Source organism: Lagenorhynchus albirostris, chromosome 5 (genome assembly GCF_949774975.1).
Source record: "Lagenorhynchus albirostris chromosome 5, mLagAlb1.1, whole genome shotgun sequence".
NCBI classification, from domain to species: Eukaryota; Metazoa; Chordata; class Mammalia; order Artiodactyla; family Delphinidae; genus Lagenorhynchus; species Lagenorhynchus albirostris.
The window spans coordinates 124,589,266-124,604,277 of NC_083099.1; positions in this window are offsets into that span (position 1 = coordinate 124,589,266).

Below are 15,012 nucleotides of genomic sequence, written 5' to 3' on the forward strand. Positions count from 1 at the left end.
ATACACAAAAATAAACTCAAAATGGATTAAAGACCTAAATGTAAGGCCGGATACTATAAAACTCTTAGGGAGAAACATAGAAAGAACACTATTTGACATAAATCACAGCAATATTTTTTTTTGATCCGTCTCCTAGAGTAATGGAAATAAAAAACAAATAAACAAATGGGACCTAATTATCTTTGGAATTCTTATTTCTAGACAAGAATGTAAACATCATGAAGGCAAGGACTATATACATTTCACTCTTCATTTCCTAAACCCTAACATACTCTTTGGTATATAGTAGAGACTCAGCAGATATCAGCTGATTTAATGAATATATGAGTAAACAAATGTTAACTTAAAATATATAAATAATAGTAATAATTCTGTGGGCATAGTCTTCTAAGAGAGTTTTAGTGATTCCTGCCCCCTGGTAGTCATGCCCATGTATTATTACCACTCTTCTTGAATGTGAGTTGGACCTAGTGACTTACTTCTAACCAAAAGAATGTGGCAAAGATGATGGGGTGTTACTTCCATGTTTAGAAAAAAAAAAGAAGATACTGTTAACAGACTCTGTCTTTTGCTGATTTTGATGAAGCAAGCTGCCATGTTGAAACAAGATGCTCATGTGAAAAGAAACTGCAGGTTGTCTCTGTCTGACAGCCAAGAAGAAACTGATACTCTCAGTCTAATATATTTTGAGTAAATAAATACTGGCAGCAGATACATAAGTGAGTTTAAGAGTTTCTTACTCCCCAGTTGAACTTTTAGCAGTCCCAGCCCCAATTTACACCTTGATTGCAGTCTGGTGAGAAACCTGAAACAGAAGATCCAGTTAAGCCATGCCTGGATTCATGATCAACAGAAGTGGTGAAATAATAAAAGTATGTGGTTTTAAGCCTCTAAATTTTGATAACTGTAGGTAACAAAGACATATTTTGACTGTCAGAGAATCTTCAAGGAAGAAACATTCACCATTATGAAGAGGAACAAATGACAGTGAAGATGCATAGAGGTCCAGAAAAATGGGGAAGAATGATAGCTTTGTATGAAAAGCTAGGGTAACTTCTGTTTTTGATTAACAATTCCTTTATATTATTGGACTGCATTTCTTGGCCTTAAGTATCAATAACATTTTGTGTTTTTTGGTATATAAATTCCTGCTTTATCATTTATTGAAAATAAATTAACTTTGATAACACAATGTGCCCATTTATGCAATTGAAAATACAGGCAATTTTAAGTGATTAAGTAAGGAAAATAAGAGAAAAGTTATACATATTTGGGATGGGTTATTTTTGAGGATTATAAAGAAAAAAATGTTGCCTGCCATTACAGTTCTACAGGAATCAAGCCATTAGCCACTGCAGTCACCCACAGATAGTGCACCTGAGGGGAATTCAGGATGGAGAAAAACAGGAAACATTCGTACTTGGCTTATATCAGCCCCTAGATAATTAAGATACATATCTAAAGAAAAAAAAAATTCAATGACCCCAGATTCTTGCATCTTCCCATACATAGAAAATCATTAAAATTATTAACTTGAGATCTGCTCTTTGTGATTAGCAGTAAGTCTTTATGCTTGACTACTTGTTTTCCAGTGAAAAAAGTTCATATATATTCTGGCTCCTCCCTTGCCTATTCAGAGCTGTTCCTCAGAGCTATCTGAGAGGCTATTTCCAGGGCTATAGTCCTCAGTAGAATCCCTGAATCAAACTTAAGTCACAACTTTTCTTTCAGTGGACAACTTTAAGATATAACTGGAGCTAGTTCAGAAACAGAAGTCAGATTTAAGAAGAAAAAAAGATGATGATATATAACGAATAAAATTCAGAATGATGAGGTAGTGGTGCTTGTTGAGGAGACAAGGAAGTGATTCTAATTATTTAACTTACAGGATAAATAAAATCAATACAGTGGTAATTTAGTTGATTAAGCATCACTTTCCATTTTAATGTTTTATGTAGCTCAAATTAGCCATGTATTAGATCGTTTGCATGCTTAGAAAGAAAACTCAAATTGACTCAGCTTAAAAATCAGAGGGATAAGAATTTCTATAAGAATTTTACTTAGTATGAATTTTTTTTTTTTTTTTTTTTTTTTTTTGCGGTACACGGGCCTCTCACTGCTGTGGCCTCTCCCGTTGCGGAGTGCAGGCTCCGGACGCGCAGGTTCAGTGGCCATGGCTCATGGGCCCAGCCACTCCGTGGCATGTGGGATCTTACCGGACCGGGGCACAACCCGTGTCCCCTGCATCGGCAGCAGACTCTCAACCACTGCGCCACCAGGGAAGCCCAGTATTAAACAATTTTACTGAACATAAGCTGAGGATTGGAGGTGGACCTCAGAGATCAGTTTAACCAGTGGCTTGAATAATCTAAACTGTATCTCAGGCCCCTGTCTCTGATTCTCTTCTCTTCTCAGTACGATTTTCTCTAATTGAAGGCTTTCTCCATGGAGCAGGAAGTGTGGCTACAACAATATGATAATTTTATATTCTACACTTCCTAGCACCACCACTAAGGATGCCTGACGTACTCAAACTCAATTCAAGGGTCCAAAAGGAAGACACTTTTTTTTTTCTTTTTGTGACCACACCAAGTGGCATGTGGGATCCTAGTTCCCCGACCAGGGGTCGAACCCTCACCACCCCCTGCATTGGAAGTGCAGAGTCTTAACGACTAGACCACCAGGGCAGTCCAGAAGACACTCTTGAAATGACTAAGGTGTACATACTTGGACTAGTCATCAATCATATTGTGTAAACACAACATTAGTGGTGGCCATAGGAGTGGAGGATATGAGAGTTCGTATTAAGATGTAATTCTATATTAGAAATAGCACAAAATGCATAGGCAACAAAAGGAAGAAAAATAGATGAATTGGACTTCATCAAAATTTAAACTTTTTTTATATTAAAAGACATTGTTGAGAAATAAAAAGACAATGTACAGATAGGAGAAAATATTTGTAAATCACAAATCTTGTAAGGGTCTAGTATCTAAAATATATAAAGAACTACTACAACTCAAAAGCAAAAAGGTAAACAACACAATTATTAAAAACTGCAACAATGACTAGAACAGAAAATTTTCTAAAGAAGATATACAAATGGCCAACAAGCACATGAAAAGATGTTCAACATCATTAGTCATTAGAAAAATGCAAGTCAAAATCACAATGAGATATCACTTCACAATGAAGTGGTAATCATTATCATCTTCATCATCATCAGAAAATAACTAGTGTAAGCATGGATGTGAAAAATTGGAACCCTGTATTTTGCTTGGTTGGAATGTAAAATTGTGAAATCACTATGGAAAACAGTTTGGCATTTCCTCTAAAAGTTAGAATAGAATTGCTATATGACACACTATTTCCACTACTAGATATATACACAAAATAATTAAAAACAGGTATTCAAACAATAATTTTATACAAATTTTCATGGAAGCAGTAATCACCATAGCCAAAATGTAATATCAGGTCAAGTGTCCATCAAGTGATGAATGGGTCAATGATAGTGGTATACATATACAATAAAATATTATTCTGTCAAGAAAAGAAATAAAGTCCTGCTATGCTACAATGTGGACAAGCTATAAAAAAAAAAGCTAAATAATAGAAGCCACAACATGTCACATATTGTAGGATTCCATTTCTATGAAACTTCCAGAAGGGGTACATCCACAGAAACATAAGGCAGACAAAGAGTTTCCATGAGATGGGTGAAGGGGAAATGAGTAATTACTGCTTAGTATATACAGGGTTTCCTTTTGGGAGATGAAGATGTCTTGGAACTCGAAGAGGTGATGTTTGCACAACATTGTGAATGTACTAAATGCAAGGAAAAAGTATACCTTAAAATGGTTAATAGATAATTTTTTATTACATAAATTTTGCCTCAAAAATTTAAAAAAGAAATGTGAAAACTGTCACACATATATGTAATAACAAACATATTCTGGTAATTAAGTTCATTAACTCTTTAACTATTTGGACATAATCTAAATTATAAAGTGAAAAAATATTTATATACAAGCACACACACACTTATGTTCATGTTTGAAATCAAATAATACATATATATATATATTTTATTGTGCATTTTGCTATAAGGTATATATATTTCATCTCAATTAAAAAATAGTATAAGAAGAGTAATGTTATTCTATTTAAGTACACAGGCCTATGTTCAAAAACCATATCCCTAATTCTAAGCATCTATTTATATTTGGCTGTTCTTAATCACAGGTTAATGGCAAAAGGGAGACAGGTATATGACTCAAATCCATATGGCTAATTAGGTACAAAATCTAACCAGATTCTAAAGTGGATCACTCAGTACATTACATGATCAAAGCCATGATCAAAGAATATAGTTATAACAGACACTCTGTGCTCCCCAGATACCCTCAGATCCATTTGCCTATGCTGTGTGTCTGTTCCCCAGCTTCCAAAGATTTCACCCATGACATTTTCCAGAATTCTTTGCAAACAGTTAGAGGGTTTGGGGGCTTATGATACCTTCGCCTCCAAATGGCCCCCCTCTACCTGCTTTCTCAGGTAACCTTTAACCAAGGTTAGAATAGTGTAGGGAAATGAAAGCTAGTTTTGTTGCCTATAGCTGGGATAATCTCAAAGGTGTAAAATTTATGCTCCAGAGTTCTCCATGAAATCAGATTCAGATGGAACATTATAAGAAACATCATAGCTTGGCTTCTTCCTTCTTCTTTGCCCTACTTTTCTTCCTTGAGGATTACTCTTGGGAATAGTTTCTTAATACATCACTTGCATTCTCTTGTTTTGCTTTTGAGAAATTCAAAAACAAGGATGGAAACCAATTCTTAGAAAATAGAAAGATATTTTTTGCAGCCTTTTTAATCCTATAGATCTGCAAAGGAAGAAAAAATGGACAAATTTCTGCAAAAGAAAGGTTTAAGGAGGGAATAGTAATAATTCTGACTTAACCAATAGGCATAGCATTGCTTTAAAAGGTAGAAAGATGTTTATTCCCCCCTGAAATTATATCATTCCCAGATGTTTTATAGACATATTTTATTAAACTTATAAAATATGTATCATTGTGTTACTTAAACTTTTAAATAACATGAAAGTCAATAGGCCTTAAAAATGTTTGGGAAAAAAAATGTCCTAACTCTAATACCAATGTGATATAGATCTTACAAAACACAAAAACTGTAGATCAATCTTATTTGGCAGCAGAAACCAACATTTTAAATAAAATATTAGCAGGCAGATACAACTCATTATTTAAAAAAGGAAGATATAATAAAACAGTGGAGTTTTTATTGCAGGAATAAATATTTTAAAATTAGGAAATACATTAATGTATTAAATTAAATCAGTGAAGGAAAGGAGAAAATCCTGGTTGTATTGATATATGTTTGATAAAATTCTACATCCATTTTAAAGAAAAACAAAAACATTTTACCTAACTGGAACAAATTCCTAAACTTGAATAAGATTGTATCTGAAACTAATAATAAAGACACTACACAGGTGAGCAATTAAAAGTTTTCCCTCGAAGTCAGAAAAAAGGAAGAATTACCACCTATCAAAATTATTATTCAATGTAGTTTGGGGATTAAGAGATTGAGTAATGTAAATATTCCAAAAATAAGGAAAAAATTATATATGAATATTGGAGAATTAGAAAAGTAAATTACAATTATTTGTAGGTAATTTTTATCCAGAAAACCCAAGAGAATCAACTGAAACACTCATTAGAACTGATGGAAGAAATTACTATATAACAGGTCAAATAAAAAATAGGTAAAAAAGAGATGCCGCATTTAATGTGTTAGGAAATATATTAGACAAAAACATTAAATATTAATACATAATAAGAAATGTAGGGAAGTGACATGACAAAACTTAATTATCTAAAGTTATAGAAAAGTTGGCATGTTGGACTGAAAATGTCGTTTTTTACATGGTTTTTGTTTGCTTATTCCTCCATATTAATTTTCAAAAGGATCATCAAGTTCTAAAACTGAAATTCCTGAGATTTTGATTTGCAGTTTATTGTAATACAAATTTTATTTGAAGAGGATCATGAAAGAAGCTAACAATCAAAGAAGCTGATAAAATATTTTATTTTCTGTACAGTAAATAACCAAGTGTATTTTAAGAGCCTGAGAAAAGGAGTAGAGTGTGTGAAATGGCTTATGAATTGGTCTTGTATATTAAATGTCAGGAAACTGCTTTGCACTGCTCATTCCAAAGGCATTGGATAGTTTTATTTTTTTTCTTTTTATCAGAAATAATAGAAGTTGTCATAGACAGGGAAGAAAATGGGGCCCCGATGATAGAGCCTGCTACATAATAAAAGTTAAAATATGATTCTTTTCATTGTTTTCCTAGGCAGAAATTGGTACAAGCAACTGAAATCCCAAATCTAAATTTCCAGAAAGAACTGGCTAAAACATCTTTGGAGTGAAAACATGTAAATGGGTGTAACCCACAGTTATTTGGAGAGGAAAATAAGCTACTATTAACAAGATAGTGTTTAGATAAATCTACATTATATCACAGTTTTATAAATTTTGATTCTTTATTCTGACACTCCATTCATAAAGTGTATTTAAAATACAGAACTATCATATTACTCCTTTTTATTACTTGTTTTCCACTGAGATACAAATGCAATATTTCATTTTCTGTTAGCAAGTTATTTAAAATGTACTTTTCCTTTGTTTTTTTTTTTTGCTTTTTGGCTTTCTCTTCTGAAAAATTAAATGTTGTAGGGAAGGAAATAATTGTTCTCTATGTTTCCTTTGTGCATAGATGTGGAACTAGGCACATTTTCCTTTGCAGTTAATATGATGGGAAAATTTTATGGCATTGTAGACTTTTTATTTTGCTACCAACAATTACCTATAAGCAGAAAGCTACACTATGTTCGTGGATGATAATTGAATTGGGCAATAAGAAGATGTTGGTATGGAGAGGAGATTTTCTAATTAGTAAATATAATTGAATGCGATAAATCTATATTAATTTCAGCATGCAGAATAAACTGTTATTTAATTAACTTCTTACACATATAAATTAAATTTTATTACATTAAATGTGACTACCAAAGATATACATATAACTTCAGATGCAAAAATTGCAACTGGAACAAAGTATATTTTTTTCAAAAATTGCTTTTATGAGTAATATAAAATCAAAGTAAACCAATGACACAAAAACATTTTGTTGAAATTTATATTAATTAACATACATTAATGACATATCTGATCACTGCTATGCTGGCAAAGTTTAACAACTGGTTCTCTGAGGAAAGAAATAATATATTTGTATTGTTTGCAGACTTTGTGGTGTAGCTACTCCCACCATGGTCAATTTCAAGATACCAACATGATATCACTGAGCATGGGGCTGGGAAGAGATACTCACAATGGACTCTCATGAGCCATTGCAAGCCAGCTCCAGCACACCACTGTCACTAATGATTATTTTATCATGATCAAATAATAGTTAATGAAGTTGTAGATATTATGTGCATAAAAGTCGTTAAATAAATACAAAGCAGTCAAAACATATAAGAATAACTCCCTAATGATTCAATCATAAAGAATGCATAATAAATCAAAAACACTATACCGTTGTTAACTAATTCCAAAGCTCACTTAGACAAAATGTCACCAACTGTTATTGGTGACATGTATATATGTATATATAGAAGATGTATATATAGAAGATTGGAGCTCTCTTTACAATCTATAAAGTTGTGTATAGCAATTAAATAGACCACTGGGTGAAAATAAAATACATCAGCAAGGGCTTCCCTGGTGGCGCAATGGTTGAGAATCCGCCTGCCAATGCAAGGGACACGGGTTTGAGCCCTGGTCCTGGAAGATCCCACATGCCACGGAGCAACTAAGCGTGTGCTCCACAACTACTGAGCCAACGTGCCACAACTACTGAAGCCCGTGTGCCTAGAGCCCATGCTCCGCAACAAGGGAGGGCACTGCAGTGAGAAGCTCGTGCAGAGCAACGTAGAGTAGCAACGAATACCCAACACAGCCAAAAAATAATAAATAAATAAAATTAATTAATTTATATAAAATAATACATCAGCAACATTCACTAAGGGAGAATAAACATACCAGCAGAGTTGTAAAACGTTGACTAAACTATCAAAATTCTTTCACAAATGACCAGCATTTTTTTTTAATAGTAATCGTTTATTTATTTATTTTTATATTTATTTTTGGCTGTGTTGGGTCTTTGTTTCTGTGCGAGGGCTTTCTCTAGTTGCGGCAAGCGGGGGCCACTCTTCATAGCGGTGCGCGGACCTCTTCACTATTGCGGCCTCTCTTGTTGTGGAGCACAGGCTGCAGACGCACAGGCTCAGTAGTTGTGGCTCACGGGCCTGGTTGCTCCACGGCATGTGGGATCTTCCCAGACCAGGGCTCGAACTCGTGTCCCCTGCATTAGCAGGCAGATTCTCAACCACTGTGCCACCAGGGAAGTCCTGACCAGCATTTTTAAGTCTACAGAATAGATTTCACTTAAGCTGTTGAAAGTGTTCCAAAAGGTAGAAATAAATGACTCTTGTGAGTTTTCATTATCAGATCTCTTACTTCCTATTCAGACTCCTCCTCTACCTTATTCCTTTCTGTTCCTTCTGCTTCATTCCACTCTGCTATGCACCCCTTTGGCTCTTTCTGCAATGTGCTAAGTCCCCTCCCATTTCTGGACCTTCAGTGATCTCCTGGCATCCTCACTCCTCATCATTTAGACATTATACACCTACCTCCTCTTACACCCATGCTATATTAATGTACCTCAAACCACTGCTCTTCTGAAATTGCATTATTTAACTTTTGCTTAGGTATTTATTATCTGTCTCCCTCAATATAGCATAAATTCCATGAGGACAAGTGAATTTGTTTTCTATTGCTGTGTAAGAAATTATTACACATAGTGGTTTAAAAGAACACAAATGTATTATCTCACAGTTTCCTTGGATCAGGATTCTGGGCAGTGCTTTCCTACATTCTCTGGGCAAGGTATCATCCAGGATAAAATCAAGGTGTTGACCAGGGCAATGATTTTATCAGAGAAGCTCAGCATCCTCTTCTAAGTTTACTAGGTGTTATTTTACTTCCTTGCAGTTATAAGACTGAGGTCCCTGCTTTCTTGCTTGCTGTCAAATGGGGTTATTCTCAGTTCTTAGAACCTTCATACCATTCCAAGGGCAGCTGGAGAATCTCTTCCTTCAGTCTGCTAAGACAAAATGCTATATAAGGTTACAGAACCATTAAAGTAAGTATCTGTAGTATAATCAAAAGTATATTTGGTTTGTCCCTGGTTTCTGGCACAGAGCTTCTAAAACCCTTGGAGTTTCCTGAGTGATAGGAGGGTCTGTTGTATGTTAATGAGATGATTCAGGTGTGTATATGGGGGTAGAGGGGGCTGGATAGCTTCAGAGGGGGACTGGCTGCTAGAAAAACTAACCAGATGATTAGAGTGTTAGGACTTTCAGCTTCACTCCTCAACCTTTGGGGAAGGGAGAGTGGTTGGAGATTGCTTTCAATCACCTACAGCCAGTGATTAAATCAATTATGCCTACATAATAAAAATTTAACCATAATAATAAATAAAAACCCTCAGAATGACAAGATTTGGGGAAGCTTCTGTGTTGGTGAACATATCTACTTGCTGAGACAGTAGGGCAATCTGACTCCTCTGGGACAGAAGCTCCTGTGCTGGAGACCCTTGCAGACCTTGCTCTATGTACCTCTTCATTTGGCTGTTCATTTGTATCTTTTATCATAAAACTGCAATCATAAATATAGTGCTTTTCTAAGTTTTGTGAGTCAATCTAGCAAATAATTGAACCTGAGTCATCTGTGTGGGAACCCCCATATTTGTAATTGTCTGGGCAGAAGTGTGGGTCACCTGGGAACCACACTTGCAGCTGGCATCTGAGATGGGGCAATGTTATGGAACTGAGCTCTTAACTTCTGGGGTTTGCACTCAATTCCAAGTAGTTACTCTCAGAATTGAATTTAATTTTAATACACCCAGTTGATGTCAGAGGATTGGAGAATTGGTTGTTGTATGGAAAAATAAGCACTATCTCATTACCTTTGCCATATAACATAGCCTAATTAAGGGAGTGAGTATTCTGTCATAATGACTGGTCCCACCTGTAGGTCAAGGGCAGTCAATTTTACAGGACATGTACAGCAGGGGGTAGGAATCAGGGAGCATCTTACAATTCTTCCAACAACAGCAGGGATGCTATTTGCCTAATGTCTAAAACAATGCTTGACACATATAAATGGTCCAGTGTAAAGTTGCTTCCTGAAAATGAATTTTCTTCATTTAGCTTATTGTTTATATAAACAAATTAATTTTATTTGAAAATAGTTAAAATATTGAAGTCATTTTATTGATACATAATACAGGTAGGCATTATCCACAATCAGATCAATGTTGCCGTTGTTTTATATTAGATTTTAGATGTTGATTCTACAAAAATGACCAAAGAATCACCTAGTTTTTTTTTTTAACCATTATGAAATTTTATGGTTGGTGACTTGAAACATACTTGGTTTCTGTAACCTGTCACCTTGTAACCATAGGGAATGGGAGATACCACATACAGATTGCCAATGCCTGTTTTCTATACTGTATAAATTCTCCTTTTCTAGCTGCTGTTGCACTTCAAAGATCTCAGATAGTCTATGGTTTGGGTAAGCATTTTTTTTTTTCCTTTTTAAGGGAAATAGCTCCTGAGATACCAATTCACCTGAAAGTGGAACAGCTTTTGCATGCAGTAAACTCTCAAGTTCAAGGTTAAGAAATAAATATACATAAATGGAAACATTCTCAGAGATACATATGATTTAACCATTCACTAAAAATGTTTAATAGCTACAACATGGAAAAAAATTATGTATCTATTATATACACATACACACATGCACATATTATATATATATATATATATATTTTTCCATTTTATCTGGTCTTATTTGTATCTTCCTTTACAAACGTACTGCATGTTAAGGATTGATAGTTTAGGGTTGATGGTACTGCTGAGTGTTTCTGAGGATGTGAATCACCTTTAAACCTAAGGTATTGCTCTGAATATGTGAACACTGACCCTGGGACTGAATCATAACTCAAATTTTCCGAGCCTCAACCACTGCTTCCAGTGACAAATGAAGCAGATTCTACAAACTGCCTCACACAAATAACGTTTTTGGATTGCTTGTTGTGCTTCCTTGCAGAGCTGAGACAACCATTTTTCTTCTAATCCTTAAGGACAAAAGTGCATTAGTCTTTCCACTTCTACTCCAATCAGTGCTATTTTTCATCTTGTGAGTAAAAGGTTTTGTGGAGTCTGTTGGTCATTATAACCACTGACTTATGAAAGCTTCAATGCAATTCAAAACTTCTATATTCTCCTGTAACCTTTAATATCACACTTTGGCTGTCTGTACACAACAAGTTAGATATTTCAGAATAAAGCTGTCTTAATCTTTTTATTACTTACCTTTATTATAACTAAATAAAAATAAATGTAACATGTGAATAGTTCTATATAGAAAAACAAAAATGTCAAGGATATATATATATACATTATATGTAAATAAATGTTATAATTTTCTTATGAAGCAGCATACTACATTGTTTGAGAGGATGGACTACTAGGTAGTCTGGCTCCTGCATCCATCCTCTTAACAGTATGAAATGCATACTCATTTAAAACCCTAATTTAATACCTTATGTAACAAACACTATTCCAAGTATTATACTTTTGGAAATGAGACCAATTAACACCCTGTGAAATATTTATTGCTATTAGTGCCATTTTGCAGAAGGAAAAACTGAATAGGGTGTGACTTGGAACTTGTAATATAATCATGCAAAGTGCCAATTAAAAAAAAAACCTTTATGATATATATCTACATTTTGTTATATATCACATTATTTTTAAATTCATTGAAAACATGTTCTAAAGAATGGCCATGTACTCTATTTTGCTTAAATCATGGTTTGCATCCAAGATAAATGATTTATTGTGTAATTGATTATATATATAAAAATACGTGTGTGTATATACACACACACACATATATATATATATAGTTATTTTTCAAGGACCGTGAAAGATCAGAGATTTTACCCTACTTGAAAGCTAATTAATTATCTTTCTGAAATTTCATGAAAGATAATAGAAGACAAAAGACCCCTGGGTCAGAGACAAAAGACAGTTCATTAATATCAGCCAATTACCATAGCCAAATCAGCATTTATGCACCAGTTTCCTAAGACCCAATTCTCAGTGGGTAATATGAAGAGAGTGAGTTAACGCCTGCATTACTGGACAGAATTCTTGAGCTAAAATATCACCAACATTTTAAACTGAGCAGTATCTTATATTTATATACAGGCATGAACTTAATAATAAAGAACTTAAACCTAAAGAGAAAGCTAGACTGAAGGGACCCTAGGGTTATTTATCATGTGTAGCTCTGGTAAAGAGTGGATAGATAATTAAATACGACTAAGAACCTAAGCCAACAGGTTATGCAGAAGAGTGATATATTATCATATATCGGTGTGTGCTCTTGGGAAAAAGAGCTGTTATAGTCAAATAGATTTATATATCCAAGGGATTATTTACTCTAAATACGTCATTGTTAAGAGAACCAACAATATATTGTCAGACACCCAAGGACTACCACCAGTGCTAATCCATTACTCCCTTAGGTCTACAGAGTTAAGGTAAATTTAGTAGATTACATTATAGGCCTATAGTTTTCATCCCTCACTGTTTCAACCCTTTGTCATTTGACTTGGAAGTTCATCTTGAGAGAAATTAGTCTATCTTTTTATCCTTGATTATTAGTTTGGTCATGTGACTTGCTTTGACAAGTAGTTAGGAGGTGTGATGAATGCAGAAATCATGTCTTTGTCAACAAAGCACATTAGTGTTTGCACATCTCCATTTGTTCTTCTACCATTGTTATAAAAGTATTTATCAACCAGCCTACTGGAAGAGAAGACAGGAGAAACAGGTCTGAGTCACAGCAGTCATCCCTATGTGGTCATCCTAGATCACCTTGTATGCTGTTTCATTGAAGTCTGAACATGAGGAAGCATGCAGGAAAAGAAAGTGCACCAATGAGAGATGAAGAACATGAAACTGAGGAAATCTGAAAAGGCAAGCAAGGTTCTTACCCCAATACAGATTCTTAGTTAATAGGAATTTGTACATTGTTGTCCAATATTTTTACCAATGTTATCATTGAAAAATGTTGTTTCATATCCTAGGAATGCTCAAACTGTTTTTGCTTCAGTCTTTCAAAAATGGCATGACTTTAATTAGTCAATTCAAACTCTTTTCCTGAGAAAAGTAGAAAACAGAAAGAGAATTGCAGCTTAGTCACAACAGTCAACCAATTCTACTATCTTCTTCTTATTCTGAGATTCTTAGTGGTAGCATTTTATATTTGAGACCATTACCTTTGAATCAATAATATCTAGTTTTGAACTCCAAGAATAAGATAATTAAATATATCTATAATTCAGATGAATCACAAACTGTTTTTCAACCGTTATCTTCTCAACTAAGTTTCTTCAGAGGAACCAGTTTCTTTCTATCAAAATGAACCTAAAGATACATATGTATATATGTATATCCCTGAACAGAGTTAATTTACATAAGAAGAGTCAGATATGTATACACACACACACACACACACACACATAACCTGACTTACGTGTTTGTGTGTATATATATATATATATATATATATATATATATATATAACAAATAAAAGCAGTCCCTCTATCCTTTCATTTCTATGGCAAATGGAAGATTGTAGTTCAGTTAGAAAAATAGTATAAGTGCAATGTAGTTAAGAATATCAGCTCAGCATTCATGTTCTCTCAGTGGAGAATATAAGCTACTAAATTTTATATCTAATCTGAACACCTACCTGGGACCAAAACAGGCTTCAAATAAACCCTCTTGATTCAGGGAACACTAATCTCCTGGCTTATGTCCTTAATTTGATCCTTTCTTCTCTTTTCTTCCAAACCCAAATAGATATTCTAATTGGACCCCATTTTTTCTCCATTACAGTGTGAAAGATAGCTCTCTCCCAGTTAATTTTTATGGATTCCAATCATAGTTTTAGTGACCAAAATATATGTACTCAGTCATTATTGGTGCTACTGTCACAAGTAAGTGTTAAAATTATTTAGAATTACTTTAACGTACCCAAAAAACAGAGCAATTCCAAAAGTAAGTCAATTTTTTTGAAATGAATTAGCATATAGTTTGAGAAAAGCAGAATAGTCTTCATTACTTTCATTCTGTAGTATAATATATACATCTGTATTTATATTCTTTGTTTCCTTCATACTCTTTTGGATCATAAACACCAAGAAAATAGGCATTTGCCCATTGCATGACCTGACCTGAGTCAGTATGATTATGTTGGTCCAGGCCATGTAAAAATTAAATGTGAAAAATAATAGGGATCATTTCTGAGATGAAAATACTATGTAATTGTAAAGTTCACTATAGTCATTTTAAAAAGGAAGAAAGAGAAATGTCTCTCATATCTCTCAATTAAATCTCACAAAAATTCCTGATATTGATCACAGTTTTCAGAAAGTTAAGTCTTTATTTCAAATGCTTACAGATTTACATAATATGGAAGGAAGTATTCAGTGTGTCCAGCATTAAACAATAAAAACCTTTAGAGTCTAAACCAGAAGGAGAAATAAAGGGGAAAGAAAACTATATAAATTAGTAGTAAATGTTAGTTTTTCTATAGTCACAAATGGAAACTTTAAAATAAATAAGCAAAAATAAAATAGAACATGACTAAGAAAATATAAGCTTTGTCCAGGTACCTGAAAAGTCAAAATAATTCAATACCATAATTTATATTTAGCCTTTAATTTTCTATGAATTTTAATTTACCACTAAAACTATTTGTTTTTTTTTCACTTAAA